The sequence below is a fragment of the Telmatherina bonti genome, assembly GCF_933228915.1.
Source record: "Telmatherina bonti genome assembly, chromosome: 12".
NCBI lineage: Eukaryota > Metazoa > Chordata > Actinopteri > Atheriniformes > Telmatherinidae > Telmatherina > Telmatherina bonti.
The window spans coordinates 21090351-21110609 of record NC_136610.1 but is presented as its reverse complement, the minus strand read 5'-3'; positions in this window follow the sequence as shown (position 1 = coordinate 21110609).

Genomic DNA, 20259 nt, shown 5'->3' with positions numbered 1-20259 from the left:
AGATAGGGACTAAGTAAACCCTAAAGTTCAATATTGTAGACTTTCGTTCACATAAAACTACAAACCAATAGTCTAGTGTGTTTTTCTTCTCTGCCTTCATCTAAAGGTTCAATATATGCCTTACGGTTCATCAGGCCAGTCGGGTACAGTACCAGACAATTTAAGTGCATGCTTATTAGTGAAAAGCTGTGACATTTTTTGTTATTAATCTAAAAAACTCCCCCAGATGCCCCAAACAGCTCATAAGTGGACATATCTGGGGAAAGCAAACCATTTGATCAACCTAAGTGTGCCAAAACATTTGACTGGTTCTGTGGATGATAAGTGTCTTATTAACTAAATACAGTAAATTTTCACAAGTCAACACTATCTATAACACCATCTATTATTTTATGGTTAACAACTGGGTGATAGTAGGATACAGATGTGAATGGCAGTGCAATAGATCACCGCTGATCTGTGATCCATAAAAAAAAAAAACTCTCCATGGTTGATGCATGTATTTGAGAAAAAAAAAAGTAAATCCAGAATTTATTCCTGTTAAAGTTAAATTTAATCATTTGAAGCTACGGCTATTATAAACATTTCTGAAAATTTCATGTAATCATTTTTCTAAAATGGCTCTGTCTTGCATCCATCCATCCATCCATCCATCTTCTGCCGCTTATCCGGGGTCGGGTCGCGGGGGCAGCAGCCTAAGCAGGGAAGCCCAGACTTCCCTCTCCCCAGCCACATTTGCCAACTCTGCGGGGGGGATCCCGAGGCGTTCCCAGGCCAGCCGAGAGATGTAATCCCTCCAGCGTGTCCTGGGTCTTCCCCGGGGTCTCCTCCCAGAGGGACGTGCCTGGAACACCTCACCAGGGAGGCGTCCAGGAGGCATCCTGACCAGATGCCCAAGCCACCTCAACTGGTTCCTCTCGATGCGAAGGAGCAGCGGCTCTACTCTGAGCCCCTCCCGGATGACCGAGCTCCTCACCCTATCTCTAAGGGAGAGCCCGGCCACCCTGCGGAGGAAACTCATTTCAGCCGCCTGTATACGAGATCTCGTTCTTTCGGTCACGACCCACAGCTCATGACCATAGGTGAGGGTAGGAACGTAGATCGACTGGTAAATCGAGAGCTTCACCTTCTGGCTCAGCTCCTTCTTCACCACGACAGACCGGTGCAGAGTCCGCATTACTGCAGACGCCGCACCGATCCGTCTGTCGATCTCGCGGTCCATCCTTCCCTCACTCGTGAACAAGACCCTGAGATATTTAAACTCCTCCACTTGAGGCAGGACCTGACCCCCGACCCGGAGAGGGCAATCCACCCTATTCCGGCTGAGGACCATGGTCTCAGATTTTGAGGTGCTGATTCTCATCCCAGCCGCTTCACACTCGGCCGCGAATCGCTCAAGCGAGAGCTGGAGATCACGACCAGATGAAGCCAACAGGACCACGTCATCCGCAAAAAGCAGGGACCCAATCCTGAGGCCACCAAGTCGGATCCCCTCAACACCTCGGCTGCGCCTAGAAATTCTGTCCATATAAGTTATGAACAGAATCGGTGATAAAGGGCAGCCTTGGGGGAGTCCAACCCTCACCGGAAACGGATCCGACTTACTACCGGCAATGCGGACCAAGCTCTGACACCTGTCGTACAGGGACCGGACAGCTCGTACAAGGTGGTCCGGTACCCCATACTCCCGGAGTACCCCCCACAGGAGCCCCCGGGGGACACGGTCGAATGCCTTCTCCAGGTCCACAAAGCACATGTAGACTGGTTGGGCAAACTCCCATGCCCCCTCCAGGACCCCAGAGAGGGTATAGAGCTGGTCCACTGTTCCGCGACCAGGACAAAAACCACACTGCTCCTCCTCAATCCGGGATTCGACTATCCGGCGGACCCTCCTCTCCAGGACCCCTGAATAGACCTTATCAGGGAGGCTGAGGAGTGTGATTCCCCTGTAATTGGAACACACCCTCCGGTCCCCCTTCTTAAAAAGGGGGACCACCACCCCAGTCTGCCAATCCAGCGGTACTGCCCCCGATGTCCATGCGATGCTGCAGAGGCGTGTCAGCCAGGACAGCCCCACAGCATCCAGAGCCTTAAGGAACTCCGGGCGGATCTCATCCACCCCCGGGGCCTTGCCGCCAAGGAGCTTTTTGACCACCTCAGCGACTTCAGCCCCAGAGATAGGAGAGTCCACCCCTGAGTCCACCAGCTCTGCTCCCTCATGGGAAGATGTGTTGGTAGGATTGAGGAGGTCTTCGAAGTATTCCCTCCACCGACCCACAACGTCCCGAGTTGAGGTCAGCAGCTCCCCACCTCCACTGTACACAGTATTGATGGAGCACTGTTTCCCCCTCCTGAGCCGCCGGATGGTGGACCAGAATCTCCTCGAAGCCGTCCGGAAGTCTTTCTCCATGGCCTCGCCGAACTCCTCCCATGCCTGAATTTTTGCCTCGGCAACAGCCGAAGCCGCATGCCGCTTAGCCCGCCGGTACCCATCAGCTGCCTCCAGAGTCCCACAGGCCAAGAAGGCTCGATAGGACTCCTTCTTCAGCTTGACAGCATCCCTCACTACTGGTGTCCACCAACGAGTCCTGGGATTACCGCCACGACAGGCACCGACTACCTTACAGCCACAGCTCCGGCTGGCCGCCTCAGCAATAGAGGCACGGAACACAGCCCATTCGGACTCAATGTCCCCTGCCTCACTCGGGACATGTTCGAAGCTCTGCTGAAGGTGGGAGTTGAAGCTCGCTCTGACAGTGGACTCAGCCAGACGTTCCCAGCAGACCCTCACAACACGTTTGGGCCTGCCAGCTCTGACCGGCTTCCTCCCCCACCATCTGAGCCAACTCACCACCAGGTGGTGATCAGTTGACAGCTCCGCCCCCCTCTTCACCCGAGTGTCCAAGGCATGTGGCCGCAGGTCCGACGATACGACTACAAAGTCGATCATTGAACTGCGGCCCAGGGAATCCTGATGCCAGGTGTACATATGGACACTCTTATGCTGGAACATGGTGTTCGTTATAGACAATCCATGACGAGCACAGAAGTCCAATAACAAAACACCATTTGGGTTCAGAGGGGGGGGGACCATGCCTCCCAATCACTCCCCTCCAGGTCTCACTGTCATTGCCCACGTGAGCATTGAAGTCCCCCAGCAGAACAATGGAGTCCCCAGAAGGAGCACCCTCCAGCACTCCCTCCAAGGACTCCAGAAAGGGTGGGTACTCTGAACTGCTGTTCGGTGCATAAGCACAGAAAACAGTCAGGACCCGTCCCCCCACCCGGAGGTGGAGGGAAACTACCCTTTCATCCACCGGGGTAAACCCCAACGTGCAGGCACCAAGCTGGGGGCTGATGAGAATGCCCACACCTGCTCGGCGCCTCTCACCATGAGCAACTCCAGAGTGGAAGAAGGTCCAGCCCCTCTCGAGGGTACTGGTTCCAGAGCCCAAGCCATGCGTCGAGGTGAGTCCAACTATATCTAGTCGGAACCGCTCAACCTCGCGCACAAGCTCAGGCTCCTTCCTCACCAGAGAGGTGACGTTCCACGTCCCTAGAGCCAGCTTCTGCAGCTGGGGATCGGACCGCCAGGGTCCCCGCCCCTTGCTGCCGCCCAGCTCACATTGCACCCGACCCCTACGGCTCCTCCCGCAGATGGTGAGCCCATGGGAGGGGGGGCCCATGTAACCCTTTCGGGCTGAGCCCGACCGGGCCCCATGGGCGAAGGCCCGGCCACCAGACGCTCGCTCTCGTACCCCGCCTCCAGGCCTGGCTCCAGAGGGGGGTCCCGGTAACCCGCGTCCGAGCAAGGGAACATTCATGCCCAGGTTAGTCGTCATCATAGGGGTCTATGAGCCGTGCTTGGTCTGGTCCCTCCCCTAGACACCTGTTTGCCATGGGTGACCCTACCAGGGGCATAAAGCCCCCGACGACATAGCTGCGAGGATCTTCGGGACGCACAAACCCCTCCACCACGATAAGGTGACGGCTCAGGGAGAGGCCGTCACCTTATCACCTTGTCACCTGTCTTGCAATGTTTAATAATCCTTCAAATAAATTCTGGGCTCCCCATGGTAATCCAGAACATCACCAAGTTTTTTTCATCATTTCTTTGTTCTGTTAGTCCATAACTTTTCAAGTTTTTGCAAACAGCCAAACATGCAGACAGACAGGCAAGGGAAAGTTCAGGGGAGACATCCCTCACACATGCCCTAGTGGCAACAAGCAGCGGTGGTCATGGCAAGTGGTAGTAGACCAAGCGAAGGAGCAGAGGAGCTTGAGAAACCTCCAGCATGATTTAAAGGGGTTCTATAACAGTATTTCAAGTTTTCTGAGCTTTCTACAGTGTTACAGTGTTGAATCCTCATCAAACATGTGAACGGCACTGTTTTTTTTATCACCTAAACGCATGTTTGAGTTTGAGTTTGAGTTCCAGCACGCTCTCCATTCGGTTTCGATGGCGACGAAAAACGTGTCGTTTTAGAGAGTTTTTTCTACTCCAAAATTCTTGTGACATCCCGGGGGATAAGGTTCGGTGATTGGTTACCTTCTACTGGTTAACAAGGGCATGTACAAATACATCAGGCGGGTGGAAAACGTCGGATAAAGTTAATTTCCAACGATGGCTGGTGAGTTTACCAAAGAGAGACATCCTGCTGCATTCCTTGCTGTGGGTTGCTGTTTTCCACTTCGTTTTCAGGGTCTGATTCAGGTTCCAACATGTAGGGCTGTATGCTATGTGTTGACATTGTATTTTGTTTTTTTATTGAGTTCATATTAGTCTAATCCTTCTGTTTACGAGATGTTACAATGACAGCGAAAGCAGGTGCGGTGCGCGCTCCCGATGTAGTGCTGTGGCGGGAGGCGGGGTTTAATGCGGAAGAGTCTCAATCCATTAGTTTTGCCCACAGGCGGATCTGAGAGCCTACGGAGAGGGTGGATCTGAAGTAAATAAAGCGATTTGTGACAATAACTCGATCAATCCCAGCCCTTCTGGGCTCAGAAATAAAAAAATTTGCCTGAAATGCACATAATAGTTCCACTTTAATGTCTCATTTTGGCTTACCCGCTAAATATATTGATGAGAAAAGGGTCGTGTAAAAAACCATAACAGTTTGTTGACAGTGTGGCATGAGGAAGCTGTATGAGATGGGGAACATGTGGGCTATGAGCATTCATTTATAACAATATCACCCAGGTAGGACACTAGCCAAGACGAAGGTCAACCACTGATCACTGCAGCATTTAAGCAGCTCTTTGCTGTCCATTCAGGATGAACTAAGGTGTTCATAGCTGCACAGGGCATATCCCATTGTGCAAAACAAGGGGTTTAAACATTTGATATATGTGCTTGAGCCACACTATGAAATCACAAATATTCTCGCAAACGTGTACCATCAAGAAAAGTCTAAAGTTTTGTCTGAATGGTCCCAGGCATGTTCAGTAATGCCAACTACAGACAGGTGGACCTCCAGGGCAACGGAAAGCTACGTGATGGTAACCGCTTATTATATCACAGCACAGAGGGAGATACAAGCACTGTACTGCAAACACCGTCCCTCTATGAGAGTCACACAGGCACAAATCTGGCACATATATTACCAGAAGTAGTGGCAGAGTGAAGGTTAGACAGGCCTAATACTAATATCCCAGTCCCAACAGAAAATCCCAAAAATGAACTAAATGCAGTGAAGGAGGCAGGATTGAGATAGGGTGCTTTGCACATTCAATATTCAGCATCAGGAACCACAGTGACCAAGATGGACTGCCTCCTTGGAATGATCAGGAAGGGGGTTTCCGTCTTCCATTAAACCATCAGCTGCTCATTTGCTTCAGACCAAGCAAGAGACACTAAAACTGCCTCCTCATAGGCTCATACGTGATGTTCCAGCAAGGTGGATCCCTACTTGTGATACGTTGTAGCATAGATTGAGCAACAAGCAGCTATATACTCTACACCAGAGGTGTCCAGCTCCGGTCCTCGAGGGCCAGAATCCTGCAGGTTTTCTATGTATCCCTGCTCAGACACACCTGATTCAAATTAATTAGTAGTAGAGCTTAATCAGTTGTGCACGTCATTGGCTGTTTGATCCATTAAGTGGAAGCTAGATGTGTTGGAACAGGAATACATGGGAAACCTGCAGGACAGCGGCCCTCGAGGACCGACTTTGGACACCCCTGCTCTACACTAACACACAAAATCCTGAAGAAAACGATCAGAGACATTGTTATTTTGTCTGATGACGACGTTAAAGTGGCAGAGGGGGTCCTCCAGCTGTTCAAACCATTAACACCAGTTATAACTGATGGGAACTGAAGCTGCACCATCCAGCCTCTGCACACAAGGATCCTACAATTCATGGCTCCAAATGAAGACAATAGTTACATCACAATAGATGTCAAGACTGCCATTACAGAGGACCTGAAGCCCAGATACACTTCATCACCAGCCCTACAGGACTGCCTGCACAGATCTACTGCTCTTGAGCCAAGGCTCAAGTCTGTCTCACCTAGACTTTGCCCTATCTCTGAGGGCATACAGTAATAACATTGATGAAACTGTGAGAAGTCATTTTAAAATCATGTATTTTATTTTGTCATTGCCACTTTTTATCATATCCTTTTTAACATATCATATTTGATACATACAGTTTAAGAGACCTTTTCTATTACTTTATGGTATAAACTTTGTCAAAACTCAAATATACACAGTCGATACTTATTTTCTGCTCCCTAGGAAGCAGGAGGCTAACAACAATAATTATGACTATCACAAAGAAATAAACATTATAAATACAAAAAACTAAAAAAAAAAAAATTTTTCTTTTAAGATTTTGTTTAATGGGCAAATTGAAACTTCAGACTGAAATATTTTGAGTTTTGTCCCCAGTTTTGATGAGGTGATGCTTTAAAGACTCAATAAAATTGATCAATAATGCAACTTTTCCTGCGGGGGTCAGGATCAAGATGCAGCAGTAAAAGCAGTAAACACACCTCCTCCTCAAAAGAAACTGGCAATGGCGGAGACTTTGACACCAAAGGACATGGACACCAAGACTTTTACTAACAGCATCAAGGAGAAGGTGGCATCCAGTAAAACTCACTTTGCACCAGAAGCATGTGAGACAGGTTGTGTCTGCTTCCTGGTCTCTGGAAATAATAGCAGCAGTTTTAGTCAATGGAGTCTTTTCCAGTGAACATGCTGCAGTTAATGTCAGGTGTATCCCAGAAGAACCTCACCAGAAGCGCCTCTCTGCTAAATATACACACTAGGTCTGTTTTTGACAAACCACGCTTTCAGAATACGTCAATTTCAGAAAATCAGATAGAATCAGGCAGGAAAATGCACAAAGCACAGTGTAAAACATCTGGTAAATTTCAAAATAATGTTCCCTGTACAGGTTTGCAATCACTGACCTCTGTACACATTATGTCATTACCAATAACACAGGTTAGAAGGACGTTGGTCAGGGAACACCACACATCCTTTTTACAAGGTGAACAGCAGAAAAGGAGAAGGGTGCACTGAGATATCAACACTGTTGGCTATGGATGGTGAGTTTAACATACTTATTAACATATAACTATGTACTTTTCAATGCATATTACCCATTCAGTCAGGTAAGATGTCTGAAAATCGCCATCAAGCTATATATGTATAAATAAAAAAAAAAAGGTGCAATTTTGTGATGTCAATGATGTCGTTATGCAGACTGCACCCGCGCCCAGTGTAAATTGGCACAGAGGTCAGACGAAAACCACAGTGCAGACAGAACACAGCGGTAACGGACCTGGTGGAAATGGTGGGTAAGGCAGCAGATGGCATTTCAGTTGATGTGGTGGAAAAGCAAAAAATGCAAATACCATCACGTTGCCACAATGGCAAGATGCTATGTTGCTGTGCCTTCAGTGTCTAGAGAGAGGGGGTGTTCTCAACAGCAGGGGACATAGTTGTGGCAGACAGGTCAACACTTTCCCCTGAGAGACATCCTCATCATTTAAAATAAAATGAAATGATAAGCCCAGGTCTGCTTTGCTGCTTGCCTTTTTTTTAATGATGTGAACATAAGTTAGTTTTTAATTCATTCTTTGTGTTGAGTGTCAGAAGTAAGCACACTCTAAAGTGGATTTTGAAGGTTTTGTTTTCCATCTCACTTTAGTTTTTTAAACTAAAGTGAGATATGTAATTAAATCTGTAATTAGGTGGAGTGAGTCTTGAGTTGGATGCTTTTAGTGGGCAAAAATACTTAAATAAATGTAGAGTTAAATTTGTCTTGGCTTTTTTTTTTTTGTTGATCCAAAAATTGATCTTATCTGTGCCACAAAAACCAATTCAAACTGTGATTTCATTGATCCACTACACCACCAGATATGAATGTTATTATTCAACATCCTCTTTAACAACAACCTGTGTATATTTGCATGGATATGAGAAAAGCCCAGTCTCATGACAAAACAAAAAACCAAGACAAAAGTGTGATCTGCTGATATAAAACAGCATCAAGGCTTCTTGTGGCATTGTAATGAAAGAGCTGTTTAAATCATTTTGCCTTGTGCTTCCAGTTGATCTAAAGACTGAATAGTTTTGTTTAAGTGTTTGGCAGTCAGAATAACTGGTTAATTATGGAAAAACATTGAGCCTTGCCTTGAAACAAGATGGAGAGAAAGTGTCTGCAAAAATGAGCTAAACTGGAGAGCAAAACCTTCCTGCATGCAAATAGAGCCTGGAGCCAGGTAAGAGGCAGGAACAAAAGTGAGTAATGCACCTCAGCTGTGTTAACACCAGCAGTTTTTCACTGGCGACGGATCACTGAAGTGGTCATAAAAACAAAGCAAACACAAACACAGTACAGGGGGCACCTGGTAGGGAATGTAAGACTCAGATGAGGGTGACATAAAGAAAAAAGGAGCAGCGGCTGCATGGACTGCCAAGTTCTCCCTTCGATTGTATACATTCAGGATTTGCTCCAGTTTTGAACTTCCCCTGCTCTCTCTAAACCTTCACAGAAAGACATAACAGTCTGTTGAATTTACACCTCTTTTACCTGCAATTCTGTGTCAGTGAGCCAATACTTCCCTCAGGATTACTTTATAAACTGTACAGCTCAGCCACATTAGCTTTATCTCACACACCAGGAACAAAGTGAGTGCACCAGTCCGTGGGCTAATATCATCAGGGTCATAACTTTCCCATCACTGGAAGGTTACACACTGATGACAGCTGCACTTCAGATATGAACTGTTACCTTCTTTCAAACCTTCTTCAAGTGCTTTTTTTCAGGCAAATAAGACATTTACTTTCCTTTTACAGCACAAAGAGAAATATTGGCCCTTGTCTCCTTTTTTTTGCATTTTCTGAATACTTGCTGAATAAACATGAATGCATCCACACAGAGGCATGACAACACTGGGAAACTCTTTACAGCCATATAAGAAGTTGTAAATAAGAAACCCCTCTGAGGAAATTACGTTGCATTGTAAAGCTGTGCAAGGCAGTCACATTAAAAAGAACCTAAACATTTTACAAAGCTATGGATTCAAACAGGAATGCTTTCTTTTCTTTGGATCCTAACAGGAAACAATCCACATGTTGTCATTCTAGCGATGTTTTCAACAACATAGGATGTAAACACCTTCAACCAAAAAATCTGAAACATCCAGCCGTCCTTGACTTTTTCGTCAATACCTATCTTTAAATCAACGACACACGTACGCTCAGCACGCTGAGGAAGTGAGTGAACAGAAGAAATGAGTTTCACAGAAAATGACATATTTATCAGCTTTGTTCACACACACACAGATTATCTAAAAACACATCCTGGACTTCACAGAGATCATTGATGAATCCCCCACCAATTCACGTCAGTAAACCGCTCTCCCTCTTTTACCCAAAGGATCTGCGCAGGGCTATTATCTTGTTAGGACCAGTTAAAAGGCCAGGTCTCTGACGGCTATGCTGACCCTGTCAGGAAGGCGTCAATGTGCTTCTGTGGGCTGCCATGCAGCAGGAGAGGCATTAATGGTCCAAACTTCTTTGCCACATGGACACTCAAAAGACCCAAACACACCCTCAAAGACAGACAACTACACAAGTCACTTCACTACCCTCAAGGTATTTCAGAGAGACAATTTGCCAAGAGACAAATCTACGTGAAGGGGAAACAGCATGTTGGGGGGCTGCTGACAACATTTATAAAGCCTATAGTCACTGAAAAAATTCTATGAAGCAAAAATGACAAAATGAAGCTGTAATGCTTCTTGCACCAGTTATCTGCAAGCATAAACATGGCTTAAACGGAATTTAGTAGAGATGCAGCACTATGCATAACTTCACTAAACTGTTCTGTTACATGCTGTTTACAGCACAAACTTGTTAATGCAACTTGTTAATATTTGCGGAAGCAGAGCAGTCAGAAAGACTGGATTACAGATTACATGTGACTATGCCAGACAAAGCCTATTTACATTCTCAACCTATTATTCAAGTTAAATAAGAATACAAAAGTGTTTCGACATTGTGTTTCCCTGTGACATGGGAGTTTTGATTGGTAGGTGTTTATTAAGACAGACTGTTTTTGTTACTGTTTGACTGACTTATGAGCAGTGGTTAGATGTGGTGGGACCTTGTGGTTTTAGGGTTGCAACAGATGTGGATGAGTGTGACAATCAGCTTCAGCCATTGTGGAAAGGCCAAATAGTTCTCAAGGCCTACATCTGAGAGAAGAAGGCATGGTTTTGATATGAAGGTTACATGCAAACTAAAATTGCATCTGATTTGTTGTGAAAACCTGCTGCTCTAAATGTAGCAATAATCCTTTCTGTAGATACACGGATGTATATCAGAATCAAATTCACAGACAGTGACCTTTTTTAAAAAATAAATTAAAAAAAGACATTTAAATAAATTTGAATAAATGTCATTTATATTGCTACAGTATTTAAATATACACTGAATATCATTGTTACAGATAAGAAAAGTAGCTGAGGCCCAATGCACTGAGCAGTTAGTGAGACGTGAAGTAAACTTATATTATCCTTAAATCATCTTAAATTGCTTGACAGTTTAACTTGAAATTTATATTAAGAGGTATTCAAATTTAACTGTATGTCACCAGTGTTAGGAGCTCCACACTGGCAGAATGAAAGAATTTGACTTGTTTTATAACTTTAAATACTAGTGATGGGTTTGGAATTGGCCAGTAAATGTTTCTACAAGAACAACAAGCAAGTTCAACTCCATTTCAGCCCTTGTGTAAATGACAAGAAGAAAAAACATAACTGATTATTGCAGGAGCTGGCGATGAGCCGTTCAAAGGTAAAACAATGATGTTGTGACACAAACTGACCCTATAATTGCCAACAGCAGAGTGCTGAGGGGCAGTGATTGGCTGGTTCTTCTGGCCCTGTGGCCTCAGAGGATGAGAGCCATCATGCAATTGTAAAAGATCAGCAAATTACTGTCAGATGACCACTGTTTAAACTACTATAAACCAAACCGATTTTACCATCAGTATCACAGGGTTTGCAGACAAAGAATAAAACTAAAGTGTTTTCCATAAAAAAAGAAAGAATCCTTTAGGAATGTTTTCAGTGGAAGTGCTGAGGTCAGAGAAGAAAAGAGTGCTAATGCATGAAAAGTAATGAGGCTAAAGGAATGTTGGTCTGAGTCCCATGCATTTAGTAATGTAGAAAAAGTGTTTTTTCGTGTCTAATAAACACGTTAATGTGGTGATAGAGACATCAGTTAGCTAGGAAGGATGATGTCCAAGCATTTTGAATCTGCCAACATAGATTAGGGTAAGTCTATTTAAATCGTAATAGCACATTTTCTTAAATCACTGCCAAAACTTCACACTTTAACAAGCTTTGAAGATGTTCAGAAAAAACGGTCCCTATTAGTCCGTCAGGCAGTTTTTGATGCTTTAATGCAGGTCAACTCTCAGACCTGCAGCTGCACAGAGAAAGACAAACCAGGAAAAAAGGGCTAGATGTGTGGAATAAACCCAGAATCAGCAGCTCTTCTTCAGCCTTTTTTTCTTATCTGCTCACACAGCCAGTTGAAAAGCTCACAGACACAGCACTTACAGTCATAGCCAAGCTTTCCTGGCATCTCTACCCCTCACTAAAGGGAAATGAATTTGTTCTCCTGTCTGCACCTCAGTGTGAAACCCAACACAAAAAGCAGCAGCAGCAGCCTCTGTGCATACATTTAATGGGCCAACTGTCTTAGTGGTCAGAGCTACTAATTACTTCAGAAATGTCAGACAGCAGTTTCTCAACAGTCTCACAAGCCCTACGAGAGCATATATATTAAACATGGATAAGAATCCAAGCATTAACCATGTGTAAATAGATCACAGAATTGCCTTTGTACCTATAGTCCGTTTCTTAATTTCTCCTTCAGGACATTAATTGTTTAAAAATCCAATATTACACAAAGGATGTAAGTGAGCCTAAAAAGATATGGTCAAGTCTCCTGCATAATGACTGAAAAGGACTTCTTATTAACTAGTTATCAGTGCTGATTTATGAATCAAACACAAACCCTAAAGATTTTTCTCTTCTTTACAGTATTTCTCTTAAATCTGTGTGCCTGTGCACATGTAGCTGTGTTAGGTGGGTTTGCCTGCTCCGTATGCATTTGAGGGAGACATCTCTGGGTAAAACTGCATGTAATGTAAATGTACTGCATGTATTGTAGACATGTAATGTACATGTACTGCATGTAATGTACACATACATCATCAACCTACAAAACACACTGAGCATGCATGCCACAGGACGTCACAGTTAAGATGAGTCCGGAAAGCCAGAAGTTGGAGGAAATGATAAAAGGCTGGTAGGTTGGTGCTGAAACAAGCTAACAATGCTTTTTAAATGAGATGCACTTAGGGTAAAAGAATTAATGGTGCAGCTATTGGAAGTAGTGGCTGCTAAATAAAAGCAATGCCATGTAATTGCAATGCTTTTTTATTCTCCCCAGATTAGTGGAGATCTCCACTTGACAATGGTCAGCTAATGGAAAAAGATTCAGTCTGTTTCTTTAATGACAAAGTTCTTTTACAAATCTCTGAAAATTACACAGATATGGAAAAAGCAAAGAAGCAAAACAAAAACAGCTTTCCTTAAAATAATCACAAAAAAAATTATGAACCTCTATAATTTTATGAACACATTCAATTTTGACTGCTGTAACAGAAGTCTAACACAACCAACATTTTCTTGTCTTTGATAAACAAACGACTAAACCAGTTAGCCGCTAGCACCTAGCTAGAGTAGCTAACATTTCTAGAAAGCAATTGTAACTATTTGAAGTAATTTAGAAAACTCCCAAAAATATAAACGAGAGACATGAAGTGACAAAAGCACAACTGGCTTAAACACATAGTTCTGTTAAGAATATTTGCTGTACTTTCTTGTACTTTAGTCATATGGTAATAATCACGCTGCCTCTCAATGCTGGCAAGATTTGTTCTGCTTGTACTGAATAAGTAAATCTTTTTTTTAAACATACAGTTTTACTTGGCATGGCAGGGGAACCGCAGGTGCAGCAGTCCTACTTAATGATGGTTAGTTGAGTGAGGTCTCCCAGCAGTAATACATGACAATGAGCAAGACTGTACAATACATAAAATCCTTTCCACACGCTTATCTTAATGGAATGCAAACATTTTTAATGGTCGGTGTTACGCCTTCTATTTCCTGTGTAGATATGTGACCTGCTAAAAGTTTGTTATGACACTTGTCTGTCTTTCCTTTCTGGTTTACTCACTTACACTCAGGTATTACATGTTGTTCATGCAAGATTTATCTTGCACAGATGATCAGTGAATATTGGAGGAATGTTCTAAAACAACCACGAGGAATGTATTTCTCCCTTTTTTCTTTTGGTAACATGCCATTTTCCATCTTACCCATCTTTACATCTACCTAACACCTACAATAAACTATTGGTGTTAGGTGAAACACTGAAAGAAATTTGTCAGATAAAATAGATAAATTCATAAATAAACTCTTTACCTTTAAAAGGAGAGTACTACTGAGATGCTTGTAGTAAAGCTGAGTATTGCCACTTTGATTTAACACTACTTATGCCCAACTGTGTTATTTTTTTGATGGCTTAAGATGTAATTTTAGAAGAAGCATAAAACCTACAGTAACTGTACAATTATTGAACTATGGCCAAAGGGAAATTTTTGCCTCTTTTGTTTATTTTAACCTGTGATTTTTTTGTTTAAGTTGGACTTTTCTTATGACTGTGGCTCCTCCATAGAGCATTAGCAGAGAAAAATGTGGATGTTTTATGGAACGTCAAAAAGGAAATTCCAACATCAATCAACAAAACTAAACTAAACTAAACTAAACTAAACTAAACTTGTAGTTTAGTTTGTAACAAGGCTTTAGAAAGTTTAATTTAGGTTTACTCTACATCTGTGTTTGTCTTGGTACTTTAGGTTCTGACATGCAACCAGGACATCAACATACTTTTCAGCAGGACATCTGCATGTAGGAGATAAATATTAGAGGCAAGCTGCATGGATTGACCCACAGCCAACCAATCACATGACAGAAAAACGTCAGCAGGGAAAGCACTAAGGTATCTCGTGCACACATGAACTGAAATGGGTAACGCTGAATTACAAATTATTTGAAAAGACAGAGAGCTCCAAAGGATCAAATTTGTGTGCCACATGTTAGATATCAAGTTTATTTAGATTATCTAAAGATTACAATCTTACCAGAAATATTCTCCTTTTCTCAACTTAGAGATCTAAAATATTTTACAACTTATTTGAATTTAAACTTATATTAAAGATAGTCAGTGTTGAAATAAAAAAAAAAAAGTACATGATTTTAACCATTAAAATGCCAGACACGCTTTGTGGCTTAGTAGTGTGGCCTACACGGGGCCATCACGTCAACAGCCCTTCCACTTATGTAAACATGACCTCTGTAAGACTAACAACAGCCTGAAAAATTTCAAAAGTAATCTCATTCCTGGGGGACTTGCCATAAAACCAGACCAAGCACTAAGTATGTGTGTGCCAAACACATGGCTTAGCAGAGACAGAGAGAAAAAAATTCTGTGACACATTCTCGGCTTTGGTATAAAGATAAATCATGGGTCTGTGCAGCTCAGCAGACTGAAGGTGAGCGCCATGTGTTCCTGTCATCGCAGGGTCAAAACTAGCTCATGACCTCAGCGAGACATCATCTGTTTCCTTCCCAAAGTTCCTGTCATGTTCCGCTGTGGACAATCTAGCAAGGCAGAGGTTTCCTTAACAGATAATGCTCGTGTCTTGGCTCTCTTTGCAATATCCCAACTGTTGTTGGTTTTCTTGAAAAAGAAGACATCAGCTATTATTCATTTCTTTGCAGCATGACTAAACCACCATGACATGCCTCTGATAAAATGTCTAAAAGACTGTAATTCATTGCAGAGAAAAAATATAATAATCTTTGTGAATGCCTTTGTTTTATCCACAGTGAATGGCGAAAGTGTTCTCAGATCAGTATATGCAATACCTTATCCTTCTTTTTCTGTCTCCTGACAGAGAAGTGGAAATCATCTGAAGGAGATCCTTAAAGAATATCATAGGACCAACTTTGTTGTTACATCCATATCTTCTTATTCACAAAATTTACTTCTGTATGACTTGACATTTAAAGCTGGGGTAGGTAATTTTGCTCAGGGACATTTTTTTACTGTGGGTGAAGTGGTTCTTTGTCCTGATAGTAGTCTATGCAGTTTGTATTCATGAACAATAAAAGGTACAGTTAGACTCCTCAGTTTACTGTAAATCTGTAAAAACTCTGACGAATCAAAACTTTCGGGCCAAATTGAAGTTGTTCATTTCTTATAATTCATAAGCTGCTTCTTCTGGCTCTCCTCACGTAGATTTGTCCCTTGGCAGGTATGCATTATGTAAATTTCTGACCTAAAAACTCTGCGTCCTGGACTTGTTCGATGACACAGTGGCATCTGTCATGTGCATTTCTAGAGCAGCTGCTGAGAGACCGCACTATACAACTTTTACATCCAGGAAGTGACAGAGCGAAGATGGAGTGACGTTGTGGCAGAGTTTCGCTTCATGATATAATAAGGAACCGGCTGTTTTGAACACACACCGTTGCTGATTCAGCAAAGAAATGCATAAAGATTATAAGAGAGAAAGGGACAAAACAAGTTAAGTAAGATTGTCATTTGATAGCTGGAGAGAGCTAACATGTCAGGTTGGATGCAAGATGCATGCTAATGTATAGCTGTCAATAGGGGGCGCGTGACGGGGAAGATGGCAAAAGTTCTGTCATGTGTCTTTATTATATCTTGAAACAACTCATTCATTCATTATCTGAACCGCTTAATCAGTTCAAGTGTCACAGAGGAGCTGGATCCTATCCCAGCAGTCTTCGGGCGAGAGGCAAGGTACACCCTGGACAGGTCACCAGTCAATTGCAGGGCCCTTGAAACAACTATGATGAGATAATATTATAACTGCTGATTATAAACAACAGACATTTTGGAAAGTTACAGCTGGGTTTTTTTTCCTTTTTTGCACATGAGTCATGGTGAGAATAACCATCAGCGTGTTGGTGGTCCTTCTAAAAATTAGCCTACTGCATAATTGCATTCATATTTGACTCAAAGGCATTCATGTCTTATCAGCTTTCAAGCGCTACTCTCCAGCTCTACGTTTTTCTCCTAATGTTGGCTCTTCGTCTTGAGAATCAATGCCGACAGGAGCAGGACTTGAGTTTGATGGGCACACCATGTGGTCAATCACATTTGAGGTCAGACTCAGATCCTACCATTATGCAAAATAAGTGAGATGGAGGGGTTACTTTGATACTCTAAAAACAGAGAGTGCAGAGAGCAACAGAGAGAGAGGCTAGAGTTGGATTTAAATGCAAGTCCATTAGGAGAAAGTGAAGATGGCAATAAAAATTAAGGGAGAAAAAGTAATCTGGCCATATTTCAATGGCAATGGTTAAATGAACACAAGTATTAGAAAAAAGCCCTGTTTGGAATAAAAGTAGTTCATGTAAATATCCTAATCAGAAGATTCTGATCCGATTCTGCTCATTCAGATCAAAATTTCATTCCACTCAGGATGGGTGGTTATGGGTGCATGAAAAAACATATTCTGAGTGTGAGGTTGAATTGGTCCTTGATGCATATATTTGTTATGACAGCTGTGTGTCACAGTTATAGCTTGTATTGCACCGTTTTCATTCCTCAATTAAAAGTACTCAATTTGAATTTAATTTAAGAAACTCGGACAGAAAAGAAAAAAAATAAAATAAAACGTGTGGCGCATGTAAACTCATAACATGACTGGAATAACTTTTTTAAGCACATGCAAACTTTACAAGAATGATTGGTTTATACATGTAAACTTGTCTAATTATACTGTTAAACATCAAGATTTGGACTTTAATTTATTTTATCTATTTGCTGTGGTTCTGTGTTCATTTGAAGATGTGATTAAAATGTGAAATTATTTAACTGTGTAATTGTTTGCAATTGAAATAAACATAAAATTAAGGCTTTTATGAAAACGTAGAAACAACTGCTTACCAACACAGCACTTAAAACCATTCCAAGCAATGCTACAAGGTTCTGACTGATGCTAAATGAAGAGGCATCTGGGAACCATCTGGAAGCTGTGGGAGCCAGTTCTTCTAAGAGCCAAGCCAAAACAGCTGAATCTTTTAAAAGAGCCAGACCTCCCATCACTACCCTTGTCTCTTAATTAAAGGCTACGATTTTGTTCCATTTCCCGAAGCTGTTTCAACAGGAAGCCAATCAATGTGTATCACTTAATCCCATTCCTACAGTCATGCATGGTGATGGCAGCATCATGCTGCAGGGATGTTTTTGACAAAAAAGTCTTGGAGATTAATAAAAACAAAGAGAAAACTGAACAAAGGAATAGTGCAACCAAGAGTAAGAACCTTTTCTAAAGTGGTTAGCATCAAACGCTGAGAGGCAGTTTTCAGCCTGGGAACCAAATGAATCTCAAATCTCATGTCTTATTTGCTCAGGCAGATTGCATCTGAACCCCCTCCTGTTAAAACAGATTTCTTCCCTGGGCCATGCCAATCAACGTCATTTATCTAATATTGGCCAGGCTTCATATGAGGCTGCACAAAGGAGTCATGGAGGTGTACTGCCCAATTTTAGCGCATGGGTCTTGTAAAATCAGCCTGATATGTGTAGCCTGACTTGAAGCACACCAACAAGAAAAGAGCCGCAAGACAACTGAAAAAGCATGTGCCTCAAATTCTACAGTCCAACCTGATTTAGTTTTTATATTTCTGCCAGGAGGAAGTATGAAAAAAGGGAAGGGTGGGAGGGGCTGGCTTTATAGTAAAAGACACATCCCACTGGAGTAACTTCACAGGGAAAATTGACTAATTAAATACATTTCAAGATGAGTTTGAAACATAGTAAAATGTGGACAACATTGCAGAGTCTAAAAACATTCAACATGCCTGTATGACTGCAGGAATAATTCCAATCCAAACAAAGAGCTATCCTGGTGACACTGTTTGTCTGCTGTCTGATTCAGAGAAACTACCTTGTGTAACTGTGGTTGCAGTTTACTAGAGCCTCGGACTATAATGATCCCAGTCACTGGCAGCTCTCCACAGACCTTTCACCATGTGCCAACAGTGCAATTCAAAAGGCAACAAAGACGAGCTCTTGAGAAACCCCTGGCTCTTTGACACAATCAGAATTTCCTGAAATACAGCACAGCTTTGTGCTCAACCTGGAGATCTGGCAGGTTATCATCCCATTAGATATACTTCATTTACAGTCCAGACCACAAAGGAAAGCCAACTGTAACTGAAGTTTAAAGCTAGTTTATGCTAGTTTATGAATTTATGCTAGTTGTACTTTCAATCACTAAATGCTCTTTTCAGCCAATCAATGATCACATGAAAGACTTTTTGCATAAAAGGGCAAAAGGACTTTTCTGAGAAAAGTTCTTAATTTCTAGACTTGTGTGTTTTTATAACTGTTATTAGAATAAAAACACAGTTATACAGGACTTCCCAGCTGATATAATTTTCAGTATATTTCAGTTTTAAACAGGTGTGGTCATCCATTTTACTCGCAACACGATGCAGTTGTGTGTCAGATATATTTTAGGGCAAGAAACATTAAATTGCGCTACTTACATAGTTAATGGTATTTGGCAGTAAATCATGGTGTCATAAATTATTTTCAAACCATTTACAAATGAGGTCATTGCAAGCATTTCCTTATCCCTGAGGTCATTTCTTTTTCAGCATGAGAAAAGTGTTCCTCCTACAGAAAAAGTTTAAGCTCTCTGTCAGCTTCAGGCTAATTGCTTCACTGTGTAAAATGTATAAGAGGCATAAGGTGGGAATGTAAAACATGTCAAAGAGCATGGATGGCTCTTGAATGCCACGTATAGCAGGTCACAGAAATGTGTTTTGACACAGCTACAAGATGGGGGAAAGACAGAATTCTGAATGATGCATGAGGGTGGAGATGAGAAATGTCTGCTGAGCCTTAATTCCAGGTCAGTGGATGGAAACATGTCAACATATAGCTGATGAAAGTGATATGAGTAACATACAGTTCATCTGTCTGGTTTTTGTTTGTGATGGGGTTTTTTTTTTTAAGTGATTTTGTGTTAGCTGTTGATATATTCATCTTTATGAGCATATTCTATATCAAGTGCTTATTACGGTTTTCAGACTTTCTCTTTTTAACATGATTCAAAGTATGTAAAACATTTCTGTCAGTCCACAAGAACAAATAAGCTAAATCAGAAAGTTGCTGACTTACTGTTATGTGGATGAATGATATAATGATAAGATAATTTAGTTCAGTAAAACAACTAACTAGAGAACACAACCAGTTAACAGCTGGACCTAGTAGAAACACTGCCCTTATAAACATGTTCTTTAATAGGTTCAGCTCACCACCAGCCTCCAGTCCAACAGACCACATACCCCTCCACAAGCCCACAGCTCAGTCATCCACCTGAACAAAGACTCATCTCTCTCGCCAAATCTACCCGGATGTCTTCTGCCTCCACCTCTAGTCTGTCTGTCTCCAGGAGTCAGGTGAAGAAAGAACTGGATAAACTGAATGGGGAAAAAGGCTGAAGGTCTAGATGGTGTTGGAGTTCTGAATACTTGCTCAGAACAGCTTTGTTGGATTCTTCACCTGCCTGGGTCAGAAAAAAGTTCCTGTGGAGTGGAAAACATCCAGCCTTG